Source organism: Podarcis liolepis (assembly GCF_965112155.1).
Source record: "Podarcis liolepis genome assembly, chromosome: 7".
NCBI lineage: Eukaryota > Metazoa > Chordata > Lepidosauria > Squamata > Lacertidae > Podarcis > Podarcis liolepis.
This window is the reverse complement of record NC_139561.1, coordinates 38,340,289-38,353,599: the sequence shown is the minus strand read 5'-3', so window position 1 is coordinate 38,353,599 and position 13,311 is coordinate 38,340,289. Positions and strand designations below refer to the sequence as shown.

Genomic DNA, 13,311 nt, shown 5'->3' with positions numbered 1-13,311 from the left:
AGTCACACAGTTATTGGGACAATTTCCCTGTGTCCCTTGTTGGTGGCAACAGATCCAGCTGGGATAGGGGAACCACATCTGCATACCATCCGAGTCCTTACTCACATGTTCTGGTTATTTTGGTCCCAAAATGTTTTCTGCTATGCTAGTTGCTTTTGTTCATCCATAGGAATTTTATTTCTTTTCTTGCTTGCAATTTTTTGGAAGCATTTTGTTTGTACACCCTTGACTTGCACCATTTAATGGTGAGAAATGCCGTGGTAAACCTACAGAACTTCAGCTATTATCACTGGAATTTCTGGGGACAAATCTTTTTTCAGTTAAAAAAGAAAAGATGAGATTTGTTGCATCCTTTTGTTGTTGGTTTCTCATTTGTTATGCTTTCTGCTTTCTGCATGGCTTCTTGCGGCTTCTCTCCTCTACTATTTAACCAAATACCCTCGGTAGCATAAAGTGCATTCTGCTGTAACTATGTCGACTTTGTGAAGCCAATTTTTGAACGCATCTTCCTTGCACTATTTTTGTAGACAGAAACACAGCTCCCCTTTGGAATTGCACAACAACACAGTTTATGGAATGATTTGAGAACTGTTTTCTTTCTCTTTTTACTTTTTACAGCCACTCTCAGTAGCTAGAAAGCATTGCTTTTAGATTTTCTTAAATGCATTCAGCTGTCTCCAGCGGAGAACAGGCCCACTGAAATTGAAAGGTTATGTCCATTAATTTCAGTAGGTCTACTATGAATAGGATGAACATTGGCTACAAACCATAGTTTTACCCATTTTTGTGTATCCTGCCCTGGGCTCTTTTGGAATGAAAGGTGGAATAGGAATTTAATCAGCAATCCTGTATCTTGAAAAGGGAATCCAAAACACGCTTGGAAACAACAAGGCTGGATGATATGCCATGACATATAAAATGGTAGAATCATAGAATCATAGAGTTGGAAGAGACCGCAAGGGCCATCGAGTCCAACCCCCTGCCAAGCTGGAAACACCATCAGAGCACTCCTGACATATGGTTGTCAAGCCTCTGCTTAAAGACCTCCAAAGTAGGAGACTCCACCACACTCCTTGGCAGCAAATTCCACTGCCGAACAGCTCTTACTGTCAGGAAGTTCTTCCTAATGTTTAGGTGGAATCTTCTTTCTTGTAGTTTGGATCCACTGCTCCATGTCCGCTTCTCTGGAGCAGCAGAAAACAACCTTTCTCCCTCCTCTATATGACATCCTTTTATATATTTGAACATGGCTATCATATCACCCCTTAACCTCGTCTTCTCCAGGCTAAACATGCCCAGCTCCCTTAGCCGTTCCTCATAAGGCATCGTTTCCAGGCCTTTGACCATTTTGGTTGCCCTCCTCTGGACACGTTCCAGTTTGTCAGTGTCCTTCTTGAACTGTGGTGCCCAGAACTGGACACAGTACTCCAGGTGAGGTCTGACCAGAGCAGAATACAGTGGCACTATTACTTCCCTTGATCTAGATGCTATACTCCTATTGATGCAGCCCAGAATTGCATTGGCTTTTTTAGCTGCCGCGTCACACTGTTGGCTCATGTCAAGTTTGTGGTCAACCAAGACCCCTAGATCCTTTTCACATGTACTGCTCTCAAGCTAGGTGTCACCCATCTTGTATTTGTGCCTCTCATTTTTTTTTTGCCCAAGTGCAATACTTTACATTTCTCCCTGTTAAAAGTTCACTGTTAAAGTAGGACACTTTCATTTTATTTTTCACAACTAAGTGTGGAATACATCTCTCTCTCTCTCTCTCTCTCTCTCTCTCTATCTCTATCTCTCTCTCTATCTCTATCTCTATCTATCTCTCTATATCTCTATCCAGTGCTTTTTTTCTTTAAAAAATGTTTAGGGGTACTCTCATTTTGACTCAGAAAAATGACCATTTTATAGTTCAAATCAGGAAAAATAAATACAGTAAATGGACAAAAGTACAAAGATTCACAAAAAGTTTAGGGGGTATGCGTACCCCCTGCGTACCCCCAGAAAAAACACTGCCTATATCTATATCTCCATGGCATGAATTAGGTGACTAAGGTGATCTGTGCTCATGGTTGTATGTGGTTGCAGACGGAACCATGCCAGGGAAAGCATTAGAGACCATTCCCTTTAGTCCAACTTAGAAGCCAGGGGCAGATTATAAGCAATCATTTCACACAATGGCCAGACAGATGTTTTTGCTTCTCAGTCACAAAAGAACAGCTAAGAAAAGCATGTCCCAAGGACCATCTGAGAATCATTGTTTCCCCAGAAGGACTGTGACAACCTGGCAGATATGTCCGTCTGGCAGCTCAGTAGACTTCAAGGGGCACCTGTCTGCTCATAGATAATGTAAGGCACTGGCAAGTTTACCAGAGCCTTTGGAGAACACCTCTCAAATTATATACTTCAAAACCAACACCCCCCTTGCCAAGCAGTCTGGTGGAGTTCCCAACCATAACATGATCATTCTGAGTCCCTGTTAACCATAATTGCCTTGACATGTATTTTTTTCGCTTCAGCAATTCATCTCAGCAGCATTTAAGTCATTTGCCTTTGGTCTGCTTTGCTTTCTTCCCATCCTTTGCTCGGTAGCCTTTGGTGTTGGCTACATCTGTGTTTTCCAATCCTCTTAAGGCGGCTTGCCCAAGCTGGATTTTTTTTAGAAAAAGAAATAAATGAATGCAGAGATGCTTTTCTCCTGTTCTTTCAACCTCTACTTGCTCTTCAAACTTCAGCTCCAATAGGCAACGGCTGGGAACTGCTAAAAATGGAAAGAAGTGGGTAAGAATTGCAGCCATAGTTTGTAAAAATTGGTGGAAGGAAGGTTGTGCTGGTGGGACTTGATTCCATTGCATGGACCTCACTCATAAACACTAAAACCTGAGGGCATCTAATGAAACTGAATGTTGGTAGATGAAAAAAAGGACTTCTTCGTGCAGTGCTTAGTTAAACTATGGAGCTCACCCTTTACAGGAGGCAGTGATGGCCACCAACTTGGATGGCTTTAAAAGAGGAATAGACAAATTCATGGAGGATAAGGCTATCGGTGGCTACTAGCCATGATGGCTCTGCTCTGCTGTAATGCTTCTGAATACCAGTTGCTGGAAACTGCAGGAGAGCGAGAGGGCTCTTGTGGTTGGGTCCTGCTTGTGGGTTTCACACAGGCACTTGTGTGCTCACTGTGAGAACAGGATGCTGGACTAGATGGACCACTGGCTGGGTCCAGCAGACTCCTCTTCTATCCTTATTCAGCTCTAGGGTGCAAGGAGAGGCATCGTGATCCCTGTCCCCACCTTCCACCTCTTGCCTCATCCCTAGTGCAGTTATATTCCCCTTGATCACTTCCCAAGCCCATGGATACTGATTTCATCAAACATGCCTACCTGATGCCAATGTCGTTCTCCTCTGGGCATCAGCAAAGACCACCTCTTAGGTTTTTACAGTGCATTTCTATGCATCGGCAATGGGGAACATCGGGTCTTGCAGGGATGGATGTGGCCTTTCCATCTGGCCCTCAGGACTCTTATCAGAGCAACATCCCTCAATGGTCCTGCCTTGCACCCTTCTTGGTGTTTTGGCTTGGCTGGAAGATGTTCTTTAACTCTGATAGCACTCCCTGAGTGTCTGAATGGAGGGCAGAGAAGAGTCTGCGAGTGTGCATAGAACTATCCTACTGTAAAGGTAAAATTCACATTTGTTGCTCTGCCTACTTTTCCATTTGGACCTGCCCACCACCGTTATGTGGCCCTCAGAAGGGAATGTGGCCCCCTTTCTGAAAAAGGGTCCCCACACTTGCTATATGTGTTTACTCAGAAGTAAGACCCACTGAGTTCACTTTAATTTTGGGATGCAAGGAAGAATTCCCTGAAACTGCACCACAACCACCATCCAACCACCCACCCACCCACATTTATAGCTGCCAGTAGCTGTTTGTGTGCTTTTGATGCTGTCAACAGTTAATCCCCCTGTTGCCCTTGTGTGCCATCCTTATAGTTCTTTCTGGTCCTTTCCCGATCAGGAGGGATTGGCTTCAGAGCCAATTCAGGATGGAGGCAGTAAAGGGAAGGGACTTAGTTAAACTTAGTTTAAAAATATGAGGATCACAAAATAGTGCCCATCATCAGCAGGGAAAGGGAATAACCCAAGTGCATTGTCCTCCCACCCCAAATAATGGCAGAGTGCCTCTTCCAACCCCACAGGCTGAAAATACGGTAGTGAAGTTGCAGGAAGATTTTCTGCTTGGCTTTTTCTAAAGACTTGCACCTCAGATAGTATTGTTGTGAGCACCCTGCTATTCCCAATCTACAAGTCAATAAAATGTCTTAAGAGACGCTTCCCTCCATTAAATATATTCCTGTCAAATTGAATACAGTAACTTGTTCTTTTAATCCCTCTCTGCCTTACAGTAAAATTAATGAATTTTCCTTATAAAATACTTGAGTGTGTATGGGGGGGGGAGGTTTTACAATGCAAAACTCTGTTGCTTATCTAGTTATATCTAAATTAACAGCATCTCTTGCTAGCAGGTGCTATATTTGGAAAGCAACATACTGTAAGCAATTAGAGAATTGTATGTAAATATATAATTTGTCTGACGAAAGAAGCTCTTTAGTGTGATTAACTCTCATTTAAAACTTCACTGTCAAAGGTAAACATTTCCCCCCAAACTACTGAGTCAGGATCAGAAATCTATCAAAAAATGTGTTGAAATTAGGGTGGGTGTGAGGTGCCCATTATCAAAAATAAGAAGCTAATGTATTTATAGCTGGGGGCTTCAGGGTAGGGGGGAAAATCCCCCAAATGCTTATATAAAAGCATTACTGCAACACTTTGAAAAGATGCAGCCAATATCTTCCCTTTGGAAGACGTTGCCAGCAATATGCTGAGGACACAGAGCTCTACTTCTCCTTTCCATCTGCAGGTGAGACAGTGGAAGTGCTGGACTGCTGTCTTGCTTTGGTTGGACTGGATGAAAGCCAACAAGCTGAAGCTCAATCCAGTTAAGACTGAGGCACTGTTAGTGGGTGGTTCCCTAGACTACACAGATGGATAGGAGGTGGCCTGCTCTTGATGTGGTTACACCCCCTCTGAAGTGGGTACATAGTTTGGGGGCGCCTTTGGATCATATGCTGTCACTTGAGGTTCAGGTGGCCCCAGTGGCATGGAATGCCTTCCATCAGCTTCAGCAGGTGTCCCATCTATGCCCCTATCTGGACAGGGATAGTTGAACTTTTGTTTATGCTCTGGTAACCTCTAGGTTAGATGGCTACAATGCATTACACGTAGGGCTGCCTCTGTAGATGGTTTGGACGGATGGTGCAGAATGTGGCAGCCAGGTTGCTTACTGGGGCAAGATGGTTTGAGCATATTACACTGATCCTGGTCGAACTGTACAGGCTGCCAATTAATTTCCAGGCCCAATTCAAAATGCTGGTTTTGACCTATAAAGCCTTAAACAGCTCAGGACCACAATATCTCAAGGACTATCTCTCCCCATATGAACTGACCCAGACCCTGCAATCATCAGCTGAGGCCCTTCTTTGTGGTTCTCCTTCACAAGAGGTCCGGAGAGTGGTAAGTTAATGGGCTTTTTCTGTGGTGGCTCCCCTTTTATGAAATGCCCTCCCCAGAGAAGCTTTCCTGGTGCCTTCATTACATATCTTTAGGCATCAGGCAAAATGTTTCTCTGTAACCAGGCCTTTGGCTGGCCTTTTAAATGCATTTGTGGGAGGGGAGTTGTAAGGGTTCCAAGCGGTTGCTCGAGAGCAAGCAGGCAATTACCTGCCTACTCGGTAGTAAAGCCTTGCTTTAGCTGCAAAAATAAACTTTATCTGTCCAGAGCGCCACTCTCCCGTGGCTGGCTCATTCACTGGCAGAATCAGTAAGTGGGCGGTTCTTAAACTTTCCCCAGCAAAGTAATTTCTTGACGCCCAGTCTGTGCCTCCCCTCTCTGTGCGGAAGCTTACTGTGCAAGGAGGGCGTGGGTAACGGAGGACCCCTCTCCTCCCCACTTTGCCCAGGCAAGGTCTCCTGGCACCTCCTCGCCTCCTCCGAGCCCTGCAGCTCCTCTCCACTGGAGGCGTGGTTACTCTCCTCCGCTGAGGAGGAGCTGCTTCCCACAATCTCTATAATCCATTCGGCTTTTCCTCTCTCCCTCCTGAACCGATGGCAGTTCCCTGACAGGAGTCGTGGCTTGTTTTTGTTTTATTATGTATTTTGTGTCCCATTTTGTATTTTTCTGTTGTGAACTGCCCTGTGATATTTGGATGAAGGGTGATATGCAAATTTAAATAATAATTATAATAATAATTCCCTGCAGAAGTAAAAATTACAGATAAGAAAGTACAGTCATACCTCAGGTTACAGATGCTTCGTGTTGCGCGATTTCAGGTTGCGCACTGTGCCGAACCTGGAAGTACCGGAACGGGTTACTTCTGGGTTTCAGCACTTGTACATACGCAGAAGCGCTAAATCGCACTTTGCACATGCACAGAAACGCTGAATCGCAACCTGCGCGTCTGCACATGTGGCACTGCGGGTTGCAAATGCTACGGGTTGCAAACGTGCTTCCCGCACGGATCACGTTCGCAACCCAAGGATCCACTGTACTCTGGACTGGGATCATAAAGAGAAGTACAGTGGTACCTCAGGTTAAGAACTTAATTCGTTCCGGAGGTCCGTTATTAACCTGAAACTGTTCTTAACCTGAAGCACCACTTTAGCTAATGGGGCCTCCCACTGCCACTGTACCACCGCTGCACGATTTCTGTTCTCATCCTGAAGCAAAGTTCTTAACCCGAGGTACTATTTCTGGGGTAGGGGAGTCTGTAACCTGAAGCGACTGTAACCTGAGGTACCACTGTAGTGCTAAAATTTCAACTATTTTTCTGAGAAGGCAAAAGATACAAAGATGCTCACACAAATTCCCATCTCCATCAACATTTTACCATGTTGCAACAAGGGCCTAGTTTGCAGTTGATGATGTTTATTCTGCTGTGTCAAATCCAATTTGGAAGGTGCTCTTTGTGTGAAAACTTGAGAAAAGCTTGACAAATCAGCAGTGCTGGAAACTATAAGCATCCATTACCCAACCTACCAAGGCGGAATCTTGGGCTAATGTGGTTGTATAAGGTTCCTATCCACTTGCCATAGCTTCTTGGAATTTATTTAGGCATGATGGCAAGATATGAGGAGGGGGCTACCCCTCCCTTAAAAAACAAACAAACCCACAACACATGTTATTCATGCTCAGTTCCTGTTTCTACTGGCTTGGCTTGCCTGGCAGCCATTTTGTGTTATGCCACAACCCCACACCAGCCATTCTGGGGCTGCAGCCTATGACACTTTCTCAAAACTCCAAAAAGCCAGTAGAATGCCATTGTTCAGTGGTCATGGTTACTAGAAACACTGCATGTGTGTAGAGGTCTTTTTATTATTTCTATACACTTTTCAGCTCTAGAACTGAAAACATTCTTGGGCTGGATGTTGTGTGCTGTGAATAAAAGGTAGGAGGGCCATCTATGTCACCCCAAACACTTTGGAGGACGGATGGGATTATAATGTTAATAATTACAACAATAAAACCTTGTTTGTTAACAAATTCATTTTCAAAACAGTGTTCCAGTTGGGCTCCTAATGTCTCTCTGCAAACAGCACAACAAATAGGTCGTCATTATGCCGGGGAACAGTCTGTTAATTTTATCTCAGGCCATGTCCTCCTCCCGTTACACAGAAAAACACTCATTCCTATATGAATGAATGCCTTCCTCATCACAATAATTTCCTAATGACGTTTCATGGTTGAGGGTTGCAGGTGGGGGAAGCCTTGTCTAGCATTGGCAGTAAAATCCAAAATGAAATATAAAACATCCTTGCGAAAACTTCAGTCGGGGACAGAATGCAGCTGGGGGAAGGACATAAGACTGGATTATGTGTCTCTGTATCAAACAGAGACATCTGCTGGTCAGTCCAAAAATGGCCCCAACATTTCGTTCTCTCAGGCTGGAAATGCCCTTATTTCCAGCCCAAACCGATCCCTCTCAATAACAACACAAAAGAGTTTGCCGTAACAGGAAGGCACCACGTTCAGGCTGCTACCAGCTCCTGTGCATTTGCAAGGGGTTATGCATCTGTTATGTACAAACCCCAAATCATGAGCAGAACTGGAGGTGGTATGTGGTGAAATTATGCCTCAGCGTGGTGGAAGCAACCTCCAGCAACCTCTGTAGGCCACTGCACTGGCTACCCCTGCTGTAGCATGACCCAGAAGCAGAGTCCATCATGGAGCGATATATATACATTTATACAGTAATCCCTCATCTTAACTTGCGTGATTTCAACCACAAGCAGTTGAAGGCAGGCTGGTTGACATTGCACAAGTCAAGTCCCAAGCAAGGCGTACAGCTTAGAACCTCTTTTCATTCCAGTTCCACTTGGGCTACTCAACACAAAAAAAGCTTTTAAACACTCTGCCTTGCTTACTGGAAAAGGCCCACTTAGTGCACCAGTTTGAGGAGTGCTGAGGATGCTATAGGGCATGGGTCGACAAACTATGGCCCTGGGGCCGGATCCGGCCCAATTGCCATTGGGATCCGGCCCGCGGACGGTGCAGGAATTGCTACGTGGATTGGTGTGGGGATTCTGATTGTTCAGGTTGCGCCATTTTCCTACGCACACCGCCGCGGCAGCAGCTCCTCCCTCCCTCCTCCTGGCTTCTCCCCACCCTGCCTAGAGAAGGAAGGGGGCTGGGCTTTGTTGAGCTGCGGTTGGCTAAGTGCCATTTTAAGCAGCCCCTCTCCAGAGCCAGCCCTTTTGCACCGCTCATTGCACCCGCCAGCTGCTGCCGCTCACAAAGCACAGGTAAGCAGCTACCAGGGCTCATCCAGTGCTGTGGAGAAGGGTCATGGGGGGGGGGTTATTTTTTTTCAAAATATAGTCCGGCCCCCCACAAGGGCTGAGGGACAGTGGAAAAAGTTTGCTGACCCCTGCTCTAGGGACTCAGCTACACAGCTGCAAATAAAGCATTTTAAATGTGTTGTAAAGTGCAATATACAAAGGTGACACTTGATGGCGAAAGTGAGCTATGAAAAATTCGATATATTTTTCAAAACTTTATTTTAAAAAGCATTTTCACAGTGTTTTTTAAATATGTAGATTCAACCTCACTACCTGCTACCTGTGGGGCATCTCCAAAGGTTTGACTATGAAGGTATTTCACATATATGTGTAACCCTTGGAATCAAACCCACACATAAAATGAGGACTTATTGTAGTGTATTCCTGAGCACATCTCCTCAGTCATAAGCCCCACCGAGAAGACTTGCTTCAATGAGATTTAGGCTGCGTATACATCATACATATAAATCACAACTCCCCCCCCCAAAAAAAAGAATCATGGGAACTGTAGTTTACTCCCCAGAGCTACACTTCCCAGCACCCATAACAAACTACAGTTCCCATTTTGGGGAAACTCATTTGCTTTAAATGTGTGGTGTGAATTCAACCTCAATACCCATCAAGGGTTTATAGCAAGGACATGGAATATGTGGCCCTCCAGATAGTGTTGGACTACAACTCCCATAATCCCCAAACATTAGCCATTCTGATTGGGGCTGATGGGTGTTGGAGCCCAGTAACATCTGGGTGGGCTGAAGGTTCCTCATCCCTGACATAAATGAGCCATCTTAGTTCTCAATGGCTCTCATTAAGAACCGTGGGACAAAGTAAAGGGGTTACAATCTGAGATGCAATAGGGAGTGAGCAAAGTATGTTCATTGTTGCAGATATTGGAGTATCTGGGGGGGGGGAGGTTCCCCAGTAAATGACTTTGCGAGGGAGGGAGTCATTCATTCATAGGGACAGTAATAGTATACACAATACTATTGAGAGCCAGTGTGGTGTAGTGGTTAAGAGCGGTAGTCTCGTAATCTGGGGAACCGGGTTTGCGTCTCCGCTCCTCCACATGCAGCTGCTGGGTGACCTTGGGCCAGTCACACTTCATTGAAGTCTCTCAGCCCCACTCACCTCACAGAGTGTTTGTTGTGGGGGAGGAAGGGAAAGGAGAATGTTAGCCGCTTTGAGACTCCTTCGGGTAGTGATAAAGCGGGATATCAAATCCAAACTACTACTCTTCTTCTTCTTCTTCTTCTTCTTCTTCTTCTTCTTCTTCTTCTTCTTCACAAGAATAGTCCTGCTGGATCAGGTCAGTGATCCATCTGGTGCAACATCCTGATCTCACAGTGGCCAACCAAATAAATGCCCATGAGAGGCCCACAATCAGGACCAGAGTAGAACAGCACTCTCCCATCTACTATGATGGAGGCAAAACATACCCAATACCCACAACCATTGGTCTCCAATGAAATACATCCCCAGGAAGGAAAGGTTATAATGCGGATGTTTTGTGTTTGCACGCAGATGTTCTTCACTCAGTTGCACTCCATAATGGATTTGATATTCTTAATTCAGCATAAACAAAAATTTATAGGGATGCACACGTATCCATTCCAAAGATGTATGATACAAAGAATTGTGTTATGTAAAGATTGTGCTTTTCATACTCCCACTATATAATTCCACCCGCCGCACTCTGGATCTCTCTTGCTCTCTCGCTTACACACACCCCAAAGCCAAAAATATAACACATTGTTCCCCTTAAAATATAAAAAATGAATTGCAACATATACCTACATCTCTAGCAATACTCTGATCTCACTGATCCCTTGGAAGCAGGAAGAGAAAGGTTGTACTCAATCAAAGCCAAATTGAACAGTAAATGGTAAATTAGCATCCAAATTACAGCAGTACATGAATCATAAAAAATAACTTGGAAATATCAAGAAATTTCCAGCTTTGTATTCAGCCAGTGATGTTTATAGCTGCAGCTCTCTCATAAACGGGTAGGAATAAAGAAACTGAGATGTTCCTAAGAACAGCCTGGCCAATAAAGAGAAAATTTGCTAAACTGCCATAATAAAGCATTAATTTCTACAGGGAAGGGGAACTTCCTTGTAAAGATGTTTACTATACATTAGAAGACGTCCATAACAGTTTGGTTTAATAAAGTCTCTTTCTCTTGTTTCTACGGTTCTCATCCTGTAATGTGGCGTCAAGACCACATAGAGATAGACAATGATTATCATCCATTCTGGGTTAACTCAAGTCAAGTTACTCATGGGAGGTGCTCTCAATCTCTTTGCCAACCCTTAACGCGTCTTAGTAATTAGAATTGACAGATGTTAGATTAAAATAGAGGCTGGTCGTTGCTATGTTAAAGAGATGGAACAAGATCCCTTATTTGCATGTGTCTCCTTAATAAAGTATTTTCTAAGTGGAGACGATACTCCCAAAATGAAACTGGGGGTTTTGTGTGTGTGTTTTTTGCCTTTCACGTACTGCAAACATCACTCGGATAGGCAACAAATGAGCAAATCTTCTCCGAGCCGCTTTGATGGTGTCTAAATTTAATTTCGGAGCTTACCATTGCATCAGCCGCTCCTTGTAATCATTTGGCATTTTACGGAACGGAGAGAGATATTTAATTGGAGGCAGGGCGTACAGCCCAAGTCTCACAATGGAGTTCATTCCAAGGCAAGGCCATCAGTAGGCCCTTTGCAGAGCTTTGGCCTCAGCAAGTGCCCAGTGATGCCTTCCACTAGCGCCAGCCCTGCCTTGTTATGCTGTCAATTGAGTTCTTTTTGTTGCCTGGGCAACAAAAGAAACATTGATTGATTTCTGGCCTAAGCTTTATGGGTTTTGTGATTGTTGGTGGTTTTGATGCTCTATTTTGCTTTTTAAAAGACAACTATTAGTTTTACATTAGGGGTCCTGTGAATCAAAGCACAAGATATATTATATATAGTGGGTTTTTTAAAAAATAAGAATATCAAGTGCCTGTACTCATACCTTTATAAAATGTTGTGGGTGCCAGCACAAGTTGGGTGCCATGGGCAGCAAAAAAAAAAAAAAAGAGGGAGGGAGTGACATACTTTGTAGTTTTTTGCCACCGCCACAACCCCACATTTTGTACTAGCTTAGCCATAAAAAAAATTAAAAATGCAATTGATTGGTGGCACAACCTAGCTGAAATTCAAATGAATTTGTTTTGAGAATTCTTCTGGGTCTCACGGGTCAGATAACAAGAAGGAAAATATTTACAGTGGTACCTCGGGTTACAGACGCTTCAGGTTACAGACGCTTCAGGTTAAAGACTCCTCTAACCCAGAAATAGTATCTCGAGTTAAGAACTTTGCTTCAGGATGAGAACAGAAATCGCATGGCGGCGGCACAGCAGCAGCAGGAGGCCCCATTAGCTAAAGTGGTACCTCAGTTTAAGAACAGTTTCAGGTTAAGAATGGACCTCCAGAACGAATTAAGTTCTTAACCCGACGTACCACTGTACAGCCCAAAAGTGGATGGAGAGGGGGAGAGAAGCAGCTGTCAGTTTCTGTGATCAAACTGAGGTCCATGGATGTTTATTAAAAAGCAAAATATGTTGTTGTTGTTTTCTGAGGGGGGGGGGAGAAAGAGAGAGAGAGAGAGAGAGAGAGAGAGAGAGAGAGAGAGAGAGATATTCCACTGACATAAACCTTGAAGCCTGAGAAGGTCATTAAGCTGTAGATAAAGTTGCAAGAGGTGCAGGCAGGGCAAAGTGAGGAAAGAACAAATAATGGGGTAACCAGATTAAAGTTGCTGGTTTAGACATGGAATTCCACTGGCGGAATGCCTCTTATGCAGTACAATTACATTTTTTTAAAAGCATTAATTCTGTTTTAAAGGTTCGTTCTCTACAAAATGGCCAAGTTGTTTAAGTTAAAAGTGAATAAGTACCTAACGAGTCATTAAAATCTATAAGACTGTGCAGCCCGCAGGCAGCTCCATTACCTAGACTCAGTCAATTGTCGCACCATGTGATAAGATGAAGACGTTGGGTTGTTATTGGGAAATATAAAAGGTTGAACGGGGCCACTAATAAGCCACTTCAGGATGTGTTAAACTTGGTAACACTGTTCAGAAAAGCTTGGCGTGTTTTCCCAGACAGTTTTACACTATTAGAGAGTTTGTTTCTTGGAACTGTTGTTTCAAAGAGCAATCTGCTCACGACAATTCACATCTGTCAGAATATTATGCCGGTTCCAAGATGCAATTGGTGCCTGAGGATTTTTAAAATGTCCTTAGCATGTCCACTTGGGAGGGTTGATGAAATGTTAATGGTAGCTGTTCTTCACTCCATCTTAGTGAGAAAGACAGAAATTACAGGAAAAGATGAATGGTATTGAAGTGTAGGTGGGTTCCCATGAGGCAAGACACAATGAT

At 44.0% G+C, this 13,311-nt stretch overlaps 1 protein-coding gene and 1 long non-coding RNA gene across 2 annotated transcripts in view; both read right to left on the bottom strand.

Moving 5' to 3' along the window:
- SDR42E1 (short chain dehydrogenase/reductase family 42E, member 1) overlaps positions 1–12,180 on the bottom strand; it is a 986,520-nt gene extending 974,340 nt beyond the window's left edge. Inside the window, exon 1 of the mRNA XM_083513773.1 lies at positions 12,162–12,180. The gene's annotated coding sequence lies outside the window, so the exon portion shown is untranslated. The remainder of the gene's footprint in view (positions 1–12,161) is intronic.
- Positions 2,477–11,633, bottom strand: LOC310710495. The gene is made up of 2 exons (XR_014528095.1): positions 11,477–11,633; positions 2,477–2,758 (listed from the first exon to the last, which is right to left on the bottom strand). It is a non-coding gene; the product is annotated as an uncharacterized lncRNA (long non-coding RNA).
- Positions 12,181–13,311: the final 1,131 nt, after the last annotated feature.